This window comes from Somniosus microcephalus, chromosome 18 (assembly GCF_052327205.1).
Source record: "Somniosus microcephalus isolate GS21.2 chromosome 18, FLI_Smic_1.0, whole genome shotgun sequence".
NCBI lineage: Eukaryota > Metazoa > Chordata > Chondrichthyes > Squaliformes > Somniosidae > Somniosus > Somniosus microcephalus.
The window spans coordinates 64,492,966-64,510,752 of record NC_141004.1 but is presented as its reverse complement, the minus strand read 5'-3'; the positions used below and the strand labels follow the sequence as shown (position 1 = coordinate 64,510,752).

At 48.2% G+C, this 17,787-nt stretch overlaps 1 protein-coding gene and 1 long non-coding RNA gene across 4 annotated transcripts in view; one reads left to right on the top strand and one right to left on the bottom strand.

Annotated features, from left to right (window-relative positions):
- Positions 1 to 1,642: 1,642 nt before the first annotated feature.
- Positions 1,643 to 17,787, bottom strand: part of LOC147105329 (uncharacterized) — a 47,887-nt gene continuing 31,742 nt past the window's right edge. Inside the window, exons 2-3 of the long non-coding RNA XR_015081732.1 lie at positions 6,035 to 6,215; positions 1,643 to 2,262 (exon numbers count right to left, since the gene is read on the bottom strand). This is a non-coding gene — a long non-coding RNA (uncharacterized LOC147105329). The remainder of the gene's footprint in view (positions 2,263 to 6,034; positions 6,216 to 17,787) is intronic.
- LOC147105328 (uncharacterized) overlaps positions 13,115 to 17,787 on the top strand; it is a 156,596-nt gene continuing 151,923 nt past the window's right edge. For all 3 annotated transcript variants that reach the window (XM_086011592.1, XM_086011591.1, XM_086011590.1), the window contains exon 1: positions 13,115 to 13,281. The gene's annotated coding sequence lies outside the window, so the exon portion shown is untranslated. The remainder of the gene's footprint in view (positions 13,282 to 17,787) is intronic.

The following is a 17,787-nucleotide window of genomic DNA, read 5'->3' as shown; positions in this document are numbered from 1 at the left end:
GAGTTAGACATGTGATATTAACATAGCAGGCACATGGAATTGTGCAGATGATCAGAACTCAATCTGTATGATCATCAGATGCCATATCAGTCACTCATGCAATCTAAATGAGAGGGTTGCAAATCTATTCTGTCACCAGCTTGCTCTACTGCGCCCGTCCGACCATCCCCCACTTCCAGATCCTCGGCACCTCCGACGATGCCGAGAGCAGCCTCCTGTCATGGTGGTCAAGTGCGCCATCGAAGGTGGCCCTCCTCCTGTCCTGGCCCTCTCCCTCTTATTGTGGGCTCTCTTTTCCTGCAATGAGGGACACAAGTGGAGTTTGAGTGAGAATGATGGAGTGAGTGTAGAGAATCCATAGCATAGATGCTTAGAAGGAGACAAAGATGGAGTGAGGTGCCAATACCAAGGGCCCTCCCTGTGCGTTGTTAGTTGTTGTCATTGCATAACAGTGAGAGCGAGTGTGAGGGGTGCATAGTAGAATGATGAAGTGATTCTGTACATAGAGAGAGGGATGGTAAAGGGTGCAAGGGATGTAAGGGTAAAGTGGGATGTGCAGGAGTAGGTTAACAATGCAGAGTGCTGGTGATGAGAGGAGATGGGGAGCAGATTGAAGGTAAGTGTGATGTTAGACTCACTTTTGCTGTGCGTAGCAGGTCATTGAACCTTTTTCTGCACTGAACCCAGGTGCGACCACACAAAGACCTGGCGCTCACCTCCTCAGCAATTTGCAGCCAGGCTGCCTTGGTTCGCTGAGGAGGCTTCCTCCGTCTGTTTGAGGGGAACAGTACCTCTTGGCGCCCTCTCACTCCCTCCACAAGACCATGGAGGGAGTCATCATCAAATCTGGGAGATGCCTTGGGTCTTGCAGCAGTCATTTTCACAAGTGGTACACCGAGTAGCAGCAGGAAAGGATGGATGAAAAACAAGGCTGCATGGGCCCCTTAAATGCATCTGGCTGACAGACATCAGCAGAGGTGAGCAGCAGACCCGAACCCACTGATTGGGCCGGGTAGAGCACATGGCGGGCTTAATCAGGCCACTTAAGTAAAAATCTTAATTTCAGGGAGGCTCAAAGCGGCAGCGGGACCGGAACCCGCTGAACGTCAATGCCGCCTCCAACCCGCCTCCACTTGGAAAATCGCGGCTGTTGTCTTTCGGATGAGACATTAAACTGAGGCCCCCATCTGTCTTGTTGGCTCCCAGCCATTACAGACACCGAGGGGCGATTTTAACCCTACTCGCTCAGCAGAAACCTGGCAGGTGGGTGGTTAAAATCGCCCCGGCTCTTACCTGTCCGAAAGCCGCCATGATCGCAACATGAGCAGGCAGCAAGGACAGGCGCCCGCAGCCGACGGGGTCCTTCTTTACACATGCATGTTTCGGCCCGATGACATCATTGAGACCCGACTGTAATTTTAACTCGGGCCTGAGCGGGGAATCCACCTGGAGTTAAAATCGGGGCCCACCAAGCGTGAGTTGTATTTGATATCTTGCACGTCTGCCTGTAGGGAAGTTGCGTGCTGTATGTTTCTGTCCCGATTTGAATACATCAATGAGTCTCCCGCCTGTTTCGATGGAAACTTTAGGTTCCCACTTCAAAGCCGAATGAGAAATTCAATGGAGCCAATAATATGCGAGATGCGGGAAGTTTATTGCTCCGTTGTGTCTCATCTGCAACCTCTTTCGGGATGTAACTGAGATAAAAACCAGCCCCATTGCCTGGAACAGGAGCCGGTTTACCAATCCTGTGTCTGCGGACTCCATACCCAGCAATCAGCCATTTGTAATAATTTAGAAGTTGATTTTGCACGCAGATCATAGAAACTTAAGAGGTTAGGGTTGCAAATCAGACAAAAACAAATCTGTGAACCGCCATTTACATTCTAACAAAGCGAGTGGGGTCCATTTTAGGCCGGGGTTACCATAGCTTTTAAACATCAATGCATAATAAGCTTCTTATAAACAAACTTCCAGGCCAAGACTTTACTAGCTGTTACAAGGTGAAAGATTTCACACTGCCAAAGTCATTCTCTTCAAGGCAAATATTATTAGGTCTGATGTTGTGATTCGGGCATCAGTGCCGCAGTCACTCCATGGCGCGGTTTGCTGTGCCCACTGGCACAGTGGGAAGCTGGACACCTCGGACCTCGGGAGCCCAACTCATGTATATAATTTAAGTACATTCCCTCCGCCACCCAGTCCGCTGTCCACAAATGCATCAAGGAGGTAACCTGTGCATTATTGGTGCCAGAAATGATCCTGCAAGCAAAACAGTAACAATTAGAAAAAAAATAATAATTTGCAGTCACATAGTTTCACGTTCTCAGGACATCCCAAAGCGTTTCACCGCGATTGAATTACTTTTGAGGTGTATTTGTAGGCAAAGGTGACAGCCATTTTGCACGCAGCAAGATCCCACAAACAGCGTAGGAGATGAATGACCAGTAAATCAGTCTCGGAGTGTTGGTTGAGGGGTAAGTGTTGGCCAGGACTTCCCTGCTCTTCTTCAATGGGATCTTTTACATCCACCTGAGATTGAGTTCCCAACCATCCCGCTTTGGGCGATTGGGCTCGCGAGCACTGCCCCTGGCAACTCGGGAGAATGGTTTCTTGTATGCACAGTTTGCACATGTGCAGTACCCCCGCTGTCATGGCTTGTCTGAACCCTGCTGGTTTCCCCACTGTTCCAACACTTCATTGCTGGTTGTGAGGGTAGCAGCATTGGGGCCATCGAAAATCACCTGGAAACTCCGTGAGCCCTGAGAGAGCGAGTGGGGGAGGGAGAGAGAGAGAGCCACACAGACTGGGGGAGGGAGAGAGAGAGGGAGCAACACAGACTGGAAGAGGGAGAGAGAGAGAGCAACGCAGACTGGGGGAGGGAGAGAGAGAGAGCAACACAGACTGGGGGAGGGAGAGAGAGAGAGCAACGCAGACTGGGGAAGGGAGAGAGAGAGAGGGAGCAACACAGACTGGGGGAGGGAGAGAGAGAGCAACACAGACTGGGGGAGGGAGAGAGAGAGAGGGAGCAACACAGACTGGGGGAGGGAGAGAGAGAGCAACACAGACTGGGGGAGGGAGCGAGAGAGCAACACAGACTGGGGGAGGGAGAGAGAAACACAGACTGGGGGAGGGAGAGAGAGAGCAACACAGACTGGGGGAGGGAGAGAGAGCGAGCAACACAGACTGGGGGAGGGAGAGAGAGAGCAACACAGACTGGGAGAGAGAGAGAGAGAGCAACACAGACTGGGAGAGAGAGAGAGAGCAACACAGACTGGGGAGAGAGAGAGAGAGCAACACAGACTGGGGAGAGAGAGAGAGAGCAACACAGACTGGGAGAGAGAGAGAGAGAGCAACACAGACTGGGGGAGAGAGAGAGAGAGCAACACAGACTGGGGGAGAGAGAGAGAGAGAGCAACACAGACTGGGGGAGAGAGAGAGAGCAACACAGACTGGGAGAGAGAGAGAGAGCAACACAGACTGGGGGAGAGAGAGAGAGAGAGCAACACAGACTGGGGGAGAGAGAGAGAGCAACACAGACTGGGGGAGAGAGAGAGAGCAACACAGACTGGGAGAGAGAGAGAGAGCAACACAGACTGGGGGAGAGAGAGAGAGCAACACAGACTGGGGGAGGGAGAGAGAGAGAGAGCAACACAGACTGGGAGAGAGAGAGAGAGCAACACAGACTGGGGGAGAGAGAGAGAGAGCAACACAGACTGGGGAAGGGAGAGAGAGAGAGCAACACAGACTGGGAGAGAGAGAGAGAGAGCAACACAGACTGGGGGAGAGAGAGAGAGCAACACAGACTGGGGAAGGGAGAGAGAGAGAGCAACACAGACTGGGGGAGAGAGAGAGAGAGCAACACAGACTGGGGGAGAGAGAGAGAGCAACACAGACTGGGGAAGGGAGAGAGAGAGAGCAACACAGACTGGGGGAGAGAGAGAGAGAGCAACACAGACTGGGGAGAGAGAGAGAGAGAGCAACACAGACTGGGAGAGAGAGAGAGAGCAACACAGACTGGGGGAGAGAGAGAGAGAGCAACACAGACTGGGGGAGAGAGAGAGAGCAACACAGACTGGGGAGAGAGAGAGAGAGAGCAACACACACTGGGAGAGAGAGAGAGAGCAACACAGACTGGGGGAGAGAGAGAGAGAGAGCAACACAGACTGGGGGAGAGAGAGAGAGCAACACAGACTGGGGGAGAGAGAGAGAGCAACACAGACTGGGAGAGAGAGAGAGAGCAACACAGACTGGGAGAGAGAGAGAGAGCAACACAGACTGGGGGAGAGAGAGAGAGAGCAACACAGACTGGGGGAGAGAGAGAGAGCAACACAGACTGGGGGAGAGAGAGAGAGAGCAACACAGACTGGGGGAGAGAGAGAGAGAGCAACACAGACTGGGGGAGAGAGAGAGAGAGCAACACAGACTGGGGGAGAGAGAGAGAGAGCAACACAGACTGGGGGAGAGAGAGAGAGAGCAACACAGACTGGGGGAGAGAGAGAGAGCAACACAGACTGGGGGAGAGAGAGAGAGAGCAATACAGACTGGGGGAGAGAGAGAGAGCAACACAGACTGGGAGAGAGAGAGAGAGAGCAACACAGACTGGGGGAGAGAGAGAGAGAGCAACACAGACTGGGGGGGAGAGAGAGAGAGAGCAACACAGACTGGGGGAGAGAGAGAGAGCAACATAGACTGGGGGAGAGAGAGAGAGAGAGCAACACAGGCTGGGGGAGAGAGAGAGAGAGAGCAACACAGGCTGGGGGAGAGAGAGAGAGCAACACAGACTGGGGGAGAGAGAGAGAGAGAGCAACACAGGCTGGGGGAGAGAGAGAGAGCAGCACAGACTGGGAGAGAGAGAGAGAGAAACACAGACTGGGGGAGAGAGAGAGAGAGCAACACAGACTGGGGGAGAGAGAGAGGGAGCAACACAGACTGGGGGAGAGAGAGAGAGCAACATAGACTGGGAGAGAGAGAGAGAGCAACAGACTGGGGGAGAGAGAGAGAGAGAGAGAAACACAAACTGGGAGAGCGAGAGAGAGAGCAACACAGACTGGGGAGGGAGAGAGAGAGAGAGAGAAACACAAACTGGGGGAGGGAGAGAGAGAGAGAGAAACACAAACTGGGGAGGGAGAGAGAGAGAGAAACACAAACTGGGGGAGGGAAAGAGAGAGAGAGAAACACAAACTGGGGAGGGAGAGCGAGAGAGAAACAAGCTGTGGAGAGTGAGAGTCCGTGTCGGCCTGTGATGTGCGCTGTTGTGTAATGTGTTTTATTCTGGGAGTCGGGCAGCTTCTCTCTGAGAATGAGCCTCACCTCCTGTGAGCTGGGCTTCAGTGTTGGGTGTGGGAGTCAGTGAATTGAATTAGGTTTGGCTTTGGTTTTGTTTATTATTTTTATAACTTGCTGTGTATTGTAAAAAGTCAGAAAATTATACAAAAGCTTTAGTTAGAAGTTATTTATATCGATGATGTTTGTTTTTGTTGAATCAGTGATAGTTACTTGGTGTTTCTCATTGCGGCCAATACTGTAGAAACATCACAGGAGTAGTTTTTATTTAAACATTACTTATTCTTAAATCTTTCCATTGGTTTGTGTTCTTTTATTTATAAATTGTGTTATTCATCTCACTATAATATTTTATTCGGGGCTTGGTGATACTGGGGCACTCAACTAAGGTAAATGCAATAACATAGAGTTATACCGCACAGAAAGAGGCCCTTCGGCCCATCGTGTCCGCGCTGGCCATCAAGCCCTGTCTGTTCTAATCCCATTTTCCAGCACTTGGTCCGTAGCCTTGTATGCTATGGCGTTTCAAGTGTTCATCCAAATGCTTCTTGAATGTTGTGAGGGTTCCTGCCTCTACCACCCTTTCAGGCAGTGAGTTCCAGATTCCAACCACCCTCTGGGTGAAAAAGTTTTTCCTCAAACCCCCTCTAAACCTCCTGCCCCTTACCTTGAAACTATGCAAACAGTGGGCAAATGTCACGTGATCAAATCTCCAGGAATATGTCAAACCAGAGTTGGCAACCCTAACCTGAGAATGCAGATGGGGCCTTGGTCCAATGTCTCATCCAAAAGATGGCACCTCCAACAATACAGCACTCCTTCAGTACTGCACTGAGTTTCAGCCGAGATTAATTGCTCCAGTCTGTGTCGTGGTTGAACCCATGGCCTCTACTTAGACATGACAGTGCTAACACTGAGCCCCACTAACGCTGAAAAAAAGTGATAAATGTTTGGAACAATTTGCCAGACAGAGTAGTAGAGGCTAAAGCATTGAGGTTGCTCAAGTTACAATGGGACAGTTAGAATACTAGAGGGATCACAACAACTTATATTTACAGGACAAAGCAGCCTGCTTGATTGGCACCCCATCCACCACCTTAAACATTCACTCCCTCCACCGCTGGCGCACCGTGGCTGCAGTGTGTACCATCTACAAGATGCACTGCAGCAACTCGCCAAGGCTTCTTCGGCAGCACCTCCCAAACCCGCGACCTCTTCCACCTAGAAGGGCAAGTGCAGCAGGCGCATGGGAACACCACCATCTCCAAGTTCCCCTCCAAGTCACACACTATCCTGGAATATAATATTGGAAAGTGTGAGGTTATGCACTTTGGCAGAAAAAATCAAAGAGCAAGTTATTATCTAAATGGAGAGAAACTGCAAAGTGCTACAGTACAAAGGGATCTGGGGGTCCTGGTGCATGAAACACAGAAGGTTAGTATGCAGGTGCAGCAGATGATCAGGAAGGCCAATGGAATCTTGGCTTTTATTGCAAGGGGGATGGAGTATAAAAACAGGGAAGTCTTGCTGCAGTTATACAGGGTATTGGTGAGGCCACACCTGGAATACTGCGTGCAGTTTTGGTTTCCATATTTAAGAAAAGATATACTTGCTCTCGAGGCGGTTCAGAGAAGGTTCACTCGGTTGATTCCGGAGATGAGGGGGTTGACGTATGAGGAAAGGTTGAGTAGGTTGGGCCTCTACTCATTGGAGTTCAGAAGAATGAGAGGCGATCTTATTGAAACATATAAGATTGTGAGGGGGCTTGATCGGGTGGATGCGGGGAGGATGTTTCCACTGATGGATGAGACTAGAACTAGAGGGCATAATCTAAGAATAAGGGGCTGCCCTTTCAAAACTGAGATGAGGAGAAACTTCTTCACTCAGAGGGTAGTAAATCTATGGAATTTGCTACCCCAGAGAGCTGTGGAAGCTGCAACATTAAATAAATTTAAAACGGAGATAGACAGTTTCCTAGCAGATAAGGGAATTAGGGGTTACGGGGAGAGGGCAGGGAAGTGGATGTGAGTCTAGATTCGGATCAGCCATGATCCTATTGAATGGCGGAGCAGGCCCGAGGGGCCGTATGGCCTACTCCTGCTCCTACTTCTTATGTTTTTATGTTCTTATGTTCACACACCATCCTGACTTAGAAGTATATTGCCGATCCTTCATCGTCGCTGGGTCAAAATCCTGGAACTCCCTCCCTAACAGCACTGTGGGAGTACCTTCACCACACAGACTGCAGCAGTTCAAGAAGGCGGCTCACCACCACCTTCTCAAGGTCAATTAGGGATGGGCAATAAATGCTGGCCTTGCCAGCGATGCCCACATCCCATGAACGAATAAAAAATATATAGCGCCTTTAACATAGTAAAACGTCCCAGGCACTTCACAGAGCGTCCTCAGACAAAACTTCACACCAAATCACATAAGGAGACATTAAGACAAGTGACCAAAAGCTTGGTCAAAGAGGTAGGTTTCAAGGATGTCTTAAAGGAGCAGAGAGAGGTAGAGAGGCAGAGAGGTTTAGGGAGGGATTTCCAGAGCTTAGCTCCTTGGCAGCTGGAAGCACGGCTGTCAATGGTAGGATGAAGGAAGTAGAGCATAGACAAGAGGCCAGAATTAGAGGAATGCAGAGCTCTTGGAGGGTTGTCGGGCTGGAGGAGGTTACAGAGAGAGGGGTGTGCGGTGTAAGTGGGGTGGGTTAGATGGACAGCATGGTTTCTTTCCGCCTTTTTTGTATGTTCGTACGTACACCGCAAATGGATACTGCCATGGGTCATCCGATCGTGAGGGATCTGGCTTACAGTGACCACTCACAACCAGCAGTCTGCTCAGTCCCCTAATGCTAACCAGGCACTTTCAGCCTTGCCAGTACATTCAATGCACATGTGTAAGATATGGATGTATGAAGGGCGGTGTGAACACAACGTAACCGGGACTTAATCTACTTTTTTCCCTGCTGCCTGGGAAATAAAAATTGTACTAACAGTAATAATAGTGAACAATGGATTGGTGGGTGGCCTTAAGATGTGACGGATAAGACAATTGCACCACTGAGGCCCTGATGATGTCCTGGCCCTACCTCCATGTATAAAAATGAAGTGTTAAACGAGGTATTAGGTTCGATCCCTGGTCTGTGCTGGGTTAGTAATCTGAACTGGGGTAGCACTTGGAGGGAGTGGGGTAGCTCCTACTGGTCTCAGTAGTATCGAGCTAGGGAGGGGAAACTGGGCAAAGATCCCCGCTCCTGATCGATCTCCAGTGACTCCTGCGCAGGTGTCAGGCGATTGGGCTTGGCCATAAGGCTCCCCTCTCTCAGTCCAATGGACTGCTGACACACTCTTGACACGTGCAGAATGGCCACTTTGAAGGAGGCACCAGATGGTGAGTATCTGATTACGCCTTTGTGAAATGCCTTACGACATTCATCTCTAATGGCGCTAATTAAAAAAAGATGATCTGGTTATTTAAAAGAAAGAAAGGGGGAAAATTTCGGTTGCTTTGCGCCTCCCGTTAGCGCCCAAAGAGGGCGCTAACGGGGCGCAAAGCAGCTAGTGCCCGGGCGCGGCGACGTTAGTGTTGCTCGCGAAATTGAACAGTCGTTTTGCGGCAACGCTAAACGATACTGCCACGATCTCCTGCGCCCGCAGATCGTGACGCCAGTCAAGCGTGCAACGCCCCGGTAGCGCCCCAGACCGGATATTGAGTTGCTCCCCCTGCCTTAGCACCTGCTGCAAGGAATGACAGGCAGAGGGGAACGTTTTCAAGTCGGGAAGGGGCTGGGGGAGCGCTATTTAAAGGCGGGCACTTCCTGCCTTTTCTTGTCGGCAAAATTTTTGGTTGTAAGGAGTTTTGGCCCTCAGCACCACTTTTGGGGTTCCTAAGCGCCGAGCTCTTTCCCTGGGCCTATCCATTAGTGCTTCCAACACAATTACTTTAGAGGTCTCTCCAGGCCGAGATTCAAGGCTGCAATGAGCAGGGAGTGGCTGGCCAGCAAGATGGCCCCTCCCCTTCAAGAACTGAGTAGAGTGGATTGGGAAAATAGATTAAAGGGTAAGACGATACATGATCAGTGGTGTACATTTAAGGAGTTATTTTACAACTTCCAAAAAATATATATTCCACTGAGAAGAAAAGGGTGTAAAAGAAAAGACAGCCATCCGTGGCTAAGTAAAGAAATTAAGGATAGTATTCGACTAAAAACAAGGGCATATAAGGTAGCCAAATCTAGTGGGAGGATAGAGGATTGGGAAAACTTTAAAAGACAGCAAAAAATAACAAAAAGACTGATTAAGAAAGGGAAGATAGATTATGAAAGTAAATGAGCAAAAAATATAAAAACAGATAGTAAGAGTTTTTATAGTTATATAAAAAGAAAAAGGGTGGCTAAAGTAAATGTTGCTCCCTTAGAGGATGAGACCGGGAAATTAATGGTGGGAAATATGGAGATGGCAAAAACACTGAATGAATATTTTACATCAGTCTTTACAGTAGAAGACACTAAGAATATCCCAACACTGGACAAACAGGGGGCTAAAGGGGGGGAGGAGCTAAACACGATCAAAATCACTAAGGAAATGGTACTCGGTAAAATAATGGGACTCAAGGCGGATAAATCACCTGGACCTGATGGCTTACATCCTAGGGTCTTGAGGGAAGTGGCGGTAGGGATTGTGGATGCATTGGTAATAATTTTCCAAAACTCCCTGGACTCGGCAAAGGTCCCGGCAGACTGGAAAACTGCTAATGTAACACCCTTATTTAAAAAGGGCAGTAGACAGAAGGCTGGAAACTATAGACTGGTTAGCCTAACATCTGTGGTAGGTAAAATTTTGGAGTCCATTATTAAGGAGACAGTAAGAGGACATTTGGATAATCATAATTTAATAGGACAAAGTCAGCATGGTTTTGTGAAGGGGAAGTCATGTTTGACAAATTTGCTGGAGTTCTTTGAGGAAGTAACGTATAGGGTGGATAAAGGGGAACCAGTGGACGTAGTGTATTTAGACTTCCAAAAGGCATTTGACAAGGTGCCACACAAAAGATTATTGCTTAAGATAAAAAATCACGGGATTGGGGGTAATATTCTGGCATGGATAGAGGATTGGCTATCTAACAGAAGGCAGAGAGTTGGGATAAATGGTTCATTCTCAGACTGGCAATCAGTAACTAGTGGTGTTCCGCAGGGGTCAGTGCTGGGTCCCCAACTCTTTACAATCTATATTAACGATTTGGAGGAGGGGACCGAGTGTAACATATCAAAGTTTGCAGATGATACTAAGATGGGAGGGAAAGTAGTGAGTGAGGAGGACATAAAAAACCTGCAAGGGGACATCGACAGGCTAAGTAAGTGGGCAGAGATTTGGCAGATGGAATACAATACTGGAAAGTGTGAGGTTATGCACTTTGGCAGGAAAAATCGTAGAGCAAGTTATTATCTAAATGGCAAGAAACTGGAAAGTACTGAAGTACAAAGGGATCTGGGGGTCCTGGTGCACGAAACTCAAAATGTTAGTATGCAGGTGCAGCAAGTGATTAAGAAGGCCAATGGAATGTTGGCTTTCATTGCTAGGGGGATAGAATATAAAAATAGGGAGGTATTGCTTCAGTTGTACAAGGTATTGGTGAGACCGCACCTGGAATACTGTGTACAGTTTTGGCGTCCATACTTAAGAAAGGACATACTTGCTCTCGAGTCAGTACAAAGAAGGTTCACTCGGTTAATCCCGGGGATGAGGGGATGGACATATGAGGAGAGGTTGAGTAGATTGGGACTCTACTCATTGGAGTTCAGAAGAATGAGAGGCGATCTTATTGAAACATATAAGATTGTGAAGGGGTTGGATCGGGTGGATGCAGGGAAGATGTTCCTGATGATGGGTGAAACTAGAACTAGGGGGCATAGTCTTAGAATAAGGGGCTGCTCTTTCAAAACTGAGATGAGGAGGAACTACTTCACTCAGAGGGTGGTAGGTCCATGGAATATGCTGCCCCAAAAAGCTGTAGAAGCTACATCATTACATAAATTTAAAACAGAAATAGACAGTTTCCTAGAAGTAAAGGGAATTAAGGGTTACGGGGAGCAGGCAGGAATTTGGACATGAGTCTAGGTTCGGATCGGTCATGGCCCTGTGGGTAGCGGAGCGGGCCCAGGGGCCGTGTAACCTGATCCTGCTCCTATTTCGTGTGTCTAATTCTGTTAGATTCAGGAGATGGTTCTGTGATAGTGGATTGGCGGTTAGGATCAGATCAGCCATGATCTTATTGAATGGCGGAGCAGGCTCGAGGGGCCGATTGGCCTACTCCTGCTCTTATTTCTTATGTTCTTATGTTCTTAACTGGACGGCGCCAGTCTGTCTGGCTTCCATGGTAACTGACCGCCTGAGCTTCGGTTGCGTTCTGAGGTAGCGCCTCACTCCCTGACGTTTGCGCCTTAAGAGAGGTGTGTAGCGCCTGATTTAACGCTCAAATCACCTCCAGGGGCAATAGAGGCGAATTTTGCAGTCGGAGGCGATAGTTAGCGCCGGGCGCTAAACTTTGCGCCCGGCCGATATTAGCGCCCCAAAATGGGCGATACCCAATTTTTCCCCAAAAAACTTTTGCGACCTCAAAGTGCTTTACAAACAATGAAGTACTTCTGAAGTGTATTCACTGTTGTAATGTAGGAAATGTGGCAGCCAATTTGTGCACAGCAAGATCCCACAAACAGGAATGAAATGATGACCAAATAACCTATTTTAGTGGTGTTGGTTAAGGTATAAATATTAGTCAGGGCACCGGGGAGAACTGCCCTTCAAATAGCCTTCTTTGACTAATACCATGGATCTTTTATGTCCACCTGAGAGGGCAGACAGGGCTTCGGTTTAACATTTCATCCGAAAGGCGGCACCTCTGACAGTGTAGCACTTCCTCAGTGATACTTTAGAACATAACTGCTAAACCTTTATTAATCACTGGTTGGACCTCAACTGGAATATTGTGTCCAATTCTCGGCACCACACTTTAGGAAGGAGGTCAAGGCCTTGGAGAGGGTGCAGAGGAAACTTTCCAGACTGGTACCGGGGATGAGGGACTACAGTTATGTGGAGAGACTAGAGAAGCTGGGATTGTTCTCCTCAGAGCAGAGAATGTTAAGGGGAGATTCAATAGAGGTGTTCAAAAATTATGAGGGGTTCTGATAGAGTAAATAAGGAGAATCTGTTTCTACTGGCAGGAGGGTCAGTAACCAGAAGGGAGATGAGGAGAATTTTTTTATACAGCGAGTTGTTATGATCTGGAATGCGCTGCCTGAAAGGGTTGCAGAAGCAGATTCAATAGTAACTTTCAAAAAGGGAATGGGATGTATAGTTGAAAAGGAAAAATAATTGCAGGGATCTGGGAAAACATAGAAACATAGAAGATAGGAGCAGGAGTAGGCCATTCGGCCCCTCGAGCCTGCTCTGCCATTCAATGAGATCATGGCTGATAATCCAACCTCAGTACCCTGTCCCTGCCTTCTCCCCATATCTCATAGAAGATGGGAGTGGGACTAATTGGATAGCTCTTTCAAAGAGCCAGCACAGGAACAATGGGCCGAATGGCCTCCCTCTGTGTTGTAACATTCTCTGATTCTACCAACTGTCCGGATTTCGCTGCTGTTATTGAATAATAAAGTAGCCGTGTTAAATTTTTATAAGTGTGACATTTCCAACGGCTTAAGTGGCCTTCCCAGACTGAATGGAAAAGCTGCTCTCACTTTAAATGCTGATAGGCTGTATATACTCACTGATAAAGTGCAGGCTGTGGGAATGTGACAGGGGATAAACACATGGTAAACCACACACACACGCATCATTGAAAGCCAGCGCAGAGCAGCAGGGAGAAAAAAGCCACTAAAAGCCTTGCTCACCCACACCAGGCGAAAGCTCTCCTCGTTGGAGCTCTGCATCTATCGTAATTCATTATCGGCTCAGCGAGGTGGAGTTTCACCCTGAATACTCAGTGATCTAGGTAAGATGTAAAGTCTTACTGAGTTTCATGTACCTTCTATTACTGCATCTGACAATGAAGAATTGTCACGATCATTGAGACTTGAGACGGGGGGTGGGTGTGAGAGTTAATATTAAACTGTAAATAATCTATGTATATTTTACAAGCTGCTGTTCAAATTTTCGGCAGTGACAATGTGCAATGCCAGATCTGATTTAACGAGCTAAAGAAAGAGTGAGAGTGAAACAAGCCAAAAGAAAGAAAGTAGGAGAGACAGACAGGAGGTAACCAGGCAGACAGAGATGGAGAGAAAGAAACAGTAGGAGAGGGAGAGAAAGAAAAAGACAGAGAGGGAAAGAAAGATTGAGGGAGAGAGACAGAGAAAGAAACAAGGAAGAGACATTAAATTTGAGGGAGTGAGAGAGAGGGACAGAAATACAAAGAGGGAGGGAAATAAATGGGGAGCGAACAAGAGAAAGATAGAGGGGAGGAGAGGGGGAAAATTAGGAAAGAAAAAAATTGGGAAAGAGAGCATGAAAAATGGTGTAAAAGAGTGAGCAAAAAGATTGGGGAGAGTAAAGAGAAAGGAAAGGGGAGAGTGTGAGAGCAGAGAGTGAGCCTGAGGGGAAACAGTGCGAGAGGCCACAGATAAAAGCGTGAGAACTGGCGGCAGAGAGACAGTGAGAGCAGAGAGCGGGTCTGAGGGGAAACAGTGCGAGACTTCACGGGTAACCATGCGTGCAAGTTTCGGAGTGCCTGGAGTCACTGCAGTGCATCTGGGAGTCTGAGAATTTCCTGGATCGTACGCCCCAGGAGGTGTCACCCCACTCCCACAGAAGGTGAAGGACTGGGTAACCAGCAGACAGGGTAGAAGGAAGGCACAGGTAGTGCAGGAACCCCCCAAGTCAGTGGCACTCGCTAACCGGTTTTCAGTTTTGAATACCGGGGAGGGTGTCGACTCCTTGGAGGAATGCAGTAAGAATCAAATCCCCGGCACCAGGGGAAATTTGACTGCACACAGGGGAAAAAGAAAGAGTAGAAATGCAGTAATAATAATAATAATTCAACTTTATTGTCATTGTACAATGCACAAGTACATGAACAACGAAATGTGATCTTGCAAGCTCCCATGAGTCCAGTACAAATAACATTAACATTAAACGTAAATAGCACCGTCCTGGGAGAAGCAAAGCCGCTGCGTCTGTGCGCGCCGCACAGGGAATCACAGGGGATTCGACAGTTAGGGGCATAGACAGGTGTTTGTGTAACCGCAAACGTGATTCCCGAATGGTATGTTGCCTCCCTGGTGCCAGGGTAAAGGATATCTCTGAGCGGGTGAAGCTGACAATTTAGTGGCAGGAACATGTCATAAACATTGAGGGGTTGAGGGCTGAAATCGACAGTTAATATTTTTTAATGTTGTGGCTTTGAGCCCAGAAGACAGTATAGAGACTGGTATGGTTTGACAGGGTTATAGTCTACAGAGTTCACAAGAACTGGGGGGTTTGTGTTAATGACAAAGATGGGGAGGGGGGGGGAATCAATGGGCTTAAGAAGGATTGAGGATCTGTTGGTTTGCTCAGAATTTGGGTCCGTGGGTTTGACAATGGCTTGGGTGGGGGGGTGGGGGGGCGGGTGCATGGGTTTAACAAGTGTTGAAGGTTTGTGGGTTTGATGGGTGGGGTAATGGGATTAACAAGTCTTGGGGATCTGTGGGTTTGACAATGATTGGGGCCAGTTGGTTTGATAAGAATAGGGGTCAGTGTGTTTGAGAAGGGTAGGATTGGGGGGTTTGTGGATTTGATAAATTTTGGCGGGGGGAGTGGCCTTGAGTTTGACAATAATTAGTTTTGACAAGGTTAGGGGGTTGGTGGGGGGTCGATGGGTTTGACCAGGTGTGTGCGAGTTTGCAGGTCTGACAAAGACTGGGGGTTCCTGATTGATTATTGATGGCCCATGGATTGGGCAGGTATGGGCACTAGGTGGAATAACACAGTGAGGTTGAACAGTCGTACTTGCAGCTCCAGGGACCTCACCTGTTGTAGAAGCAGAGATTCAGCTCAACCCCACAAAGGAACTATTGTGTTCAGATTTAAACACTGTAAATCCTGACACTGCTCGAACAACATTCCTGCTGTTTCTGAATTATTCATGGGATACGCAATAAATTTCCACTGGTTTTATGAAGCAAAAGCCCGGTCCCTAGTCTGTGGTTTTTGCTGACCTCAACCAGCACAGTGGTTGATTATCATAATTACCATGAACATTTCCTGGGCCAGCGAGTGAAAGTCAGTGAAGATTCCCACTCCTAACAGGGCTTAGATAAAGGTGATTCACCCATCAGAACTCATTCCTGTAATACCTCAACATGGTGTGTGAGTGTCTGAGTGAATGTGAATGAGTGTGAATGTATGTGAGTGTGAATCTGTGTCAGTGTGTATGCATGAATCAGTGTGCGTGTGAAAGTGAGTGTGAATCTGTGTGTGTGTATGTGTGTGTGAATGAGTGCGTGTGAATGTGTGTGTCAGTGTGTGAGTGTGAAAGTGTGTGTAAGTGTAAATATTAGTGTGAAAGTGTGTGGGAGTGTGTGTGAAAGTATGTGAAGTGTGTGTGAGAGTGTCTGTGTGTGAGAGAGTGTGTGTGAGTGTGTGTGTGTGAGAGAGCGTGTGAGAGAGTGTGTGTGAGAGAGCGCGTGAGAGAGTGCGCGTGAGAGTGTGCGTGAGAGAGTGTGTGTGTGAGTGTCAGAATGTGTGTGAGAGAGTGTGTGAATGTGAGAGAGTGTGAGTGTGAGAGTGTGCGAGAGTGTGCGAGAGTGTGCGAGAGTGTGAGAGAGTGTGAGAGAGTGTGAGAGTGTGTATGTGAGAGTGTGTATGTGAGAGAGTGTGAGAGAGTGTGTGAGAGAGTGTGTGAGAGAGTGTGAGAGAGTGTGTGAGAGAGTGTGTGTGTGTGAGAGAGTGTGAGAGAGTGTGAGAGAGTGTGTGTGAGAGTGTGTGAGAGAGTGTGTGAGAGAGTGTGAGAGAGAGTGTGAGAGAGAGTGTGAGAGAGAGTGTGAGAGAGAGTGTGAGAGAGTGTGAGAGAGTGTGTGAGAGAGTGTGTGAGAGAGTGTATTGAGTGTGAGAGAGTGTGTGTGAGAGAGAGTGTGCGAGAGTGTGAGTGTGTGTGTGTGAGAGAGTGTGTGTGTGTGTGAGAGAGAGTGAGAGTGAGAGTGTGTGTGAGAGAGAGTGTGAGAGAGTGTGAGAGTGTGAGAGAGTGTGAGAGAGTGTGAGAGAGAGTGTGTGAGAGTGTGTGAGAGAATGTGTGAGAGAATGTGTGAGAGTGTGAGTGTGAGAGAGAGTGTGAGAGAGTGTGAGAGTGTGAGAGAGTGTGAGAGAGTGTGAGAGAGTGTGAGAGAGAGTGTGTGAGAGTGTGAGAGAGAGTGTGAGAGTGTGTGTGAGAGTGTGAGAGTTTGTGAGAGAGTGTGTGTGAGTGTGAGAGAGAGAGTGAGTGTGTGTGAGAGTGTGTGTGAAAGTGTGAGAGTGTGTGAGAGAGAGTGTGTGAGAGAGTGTGTGAGAGTGTGAGAGAGAGTGTGAGAGAGAATGTGTGTGTGAGAAACATAGAAACATAGAAGATAGGAGCAGGAGTAGGCCATTCGGCCACTCGAGCCTGCTCCGCCATTCAATGCGATCATGGTTAACCATCCAAATTCAGTACCCGGTCCCTGCTTTCTCCCCATACCCCTTTAGCCTTAAGAAATATATCCAACTCCTTCTTGAATATATTTAATGTATTGGCCTCTACTGCCTTCTGTGGTAGAGAATTCCACAGGTTCACCACTCTTTGGGTGAAGAAATTCCTCCTCATTTCTGTCCTAAATGCCTAACCCTTATCCTTAGACTGTGACCCCTGGTTCTGGACTCCCTTACCATCGGGAACATCCTTCCTGCATCTAGTCTGTCCAGTCCTGTCAGAATTTTATAAGTTTCAATGAGATCCCCTCTCATTCTTCTAAACTCTAGCGAGTACAAGCCCAATTGACCCAATCTCTCCTCATACGTCATTCCTGCCACCCCAAGTATCAGCCTGGTGAATCTTCGCTGAACTCCTTCCATGGCAAGAACATCTTTCCTCAGATAAGGCGACCAAAACTGCACACAATACTCAAGATGTGGTCTCACCAAGGCCCTGTACAACTGCAGCAATACATCCTTGTTCCTGTACTCAAACCCTCTCGCTACGAAGGCCAACATACCATTTGCCTTCTTAACCGCCTGCTGCACCTGCATGCTTACCTTCAGCGACTGGTGCACAAGGACACCCAGGTCTCATTGCATTTCCCCTTCTCCCAATTTATTGCCATTCAGATAATAATCTGCCTTCCTGTTTTTGCCACCAAAGTGGATAACCTCACATTTATCCACGTTATATTGCATCTGCCATGCTTTTGCCCAATCACCCAACCTGTCCAAATCATCCTGGAGTTTCTCGGCATCCTCCTCACAGCACACACGCCCACCCAGCTTTGTGTCATCTGCAAATTTGGAGATATTA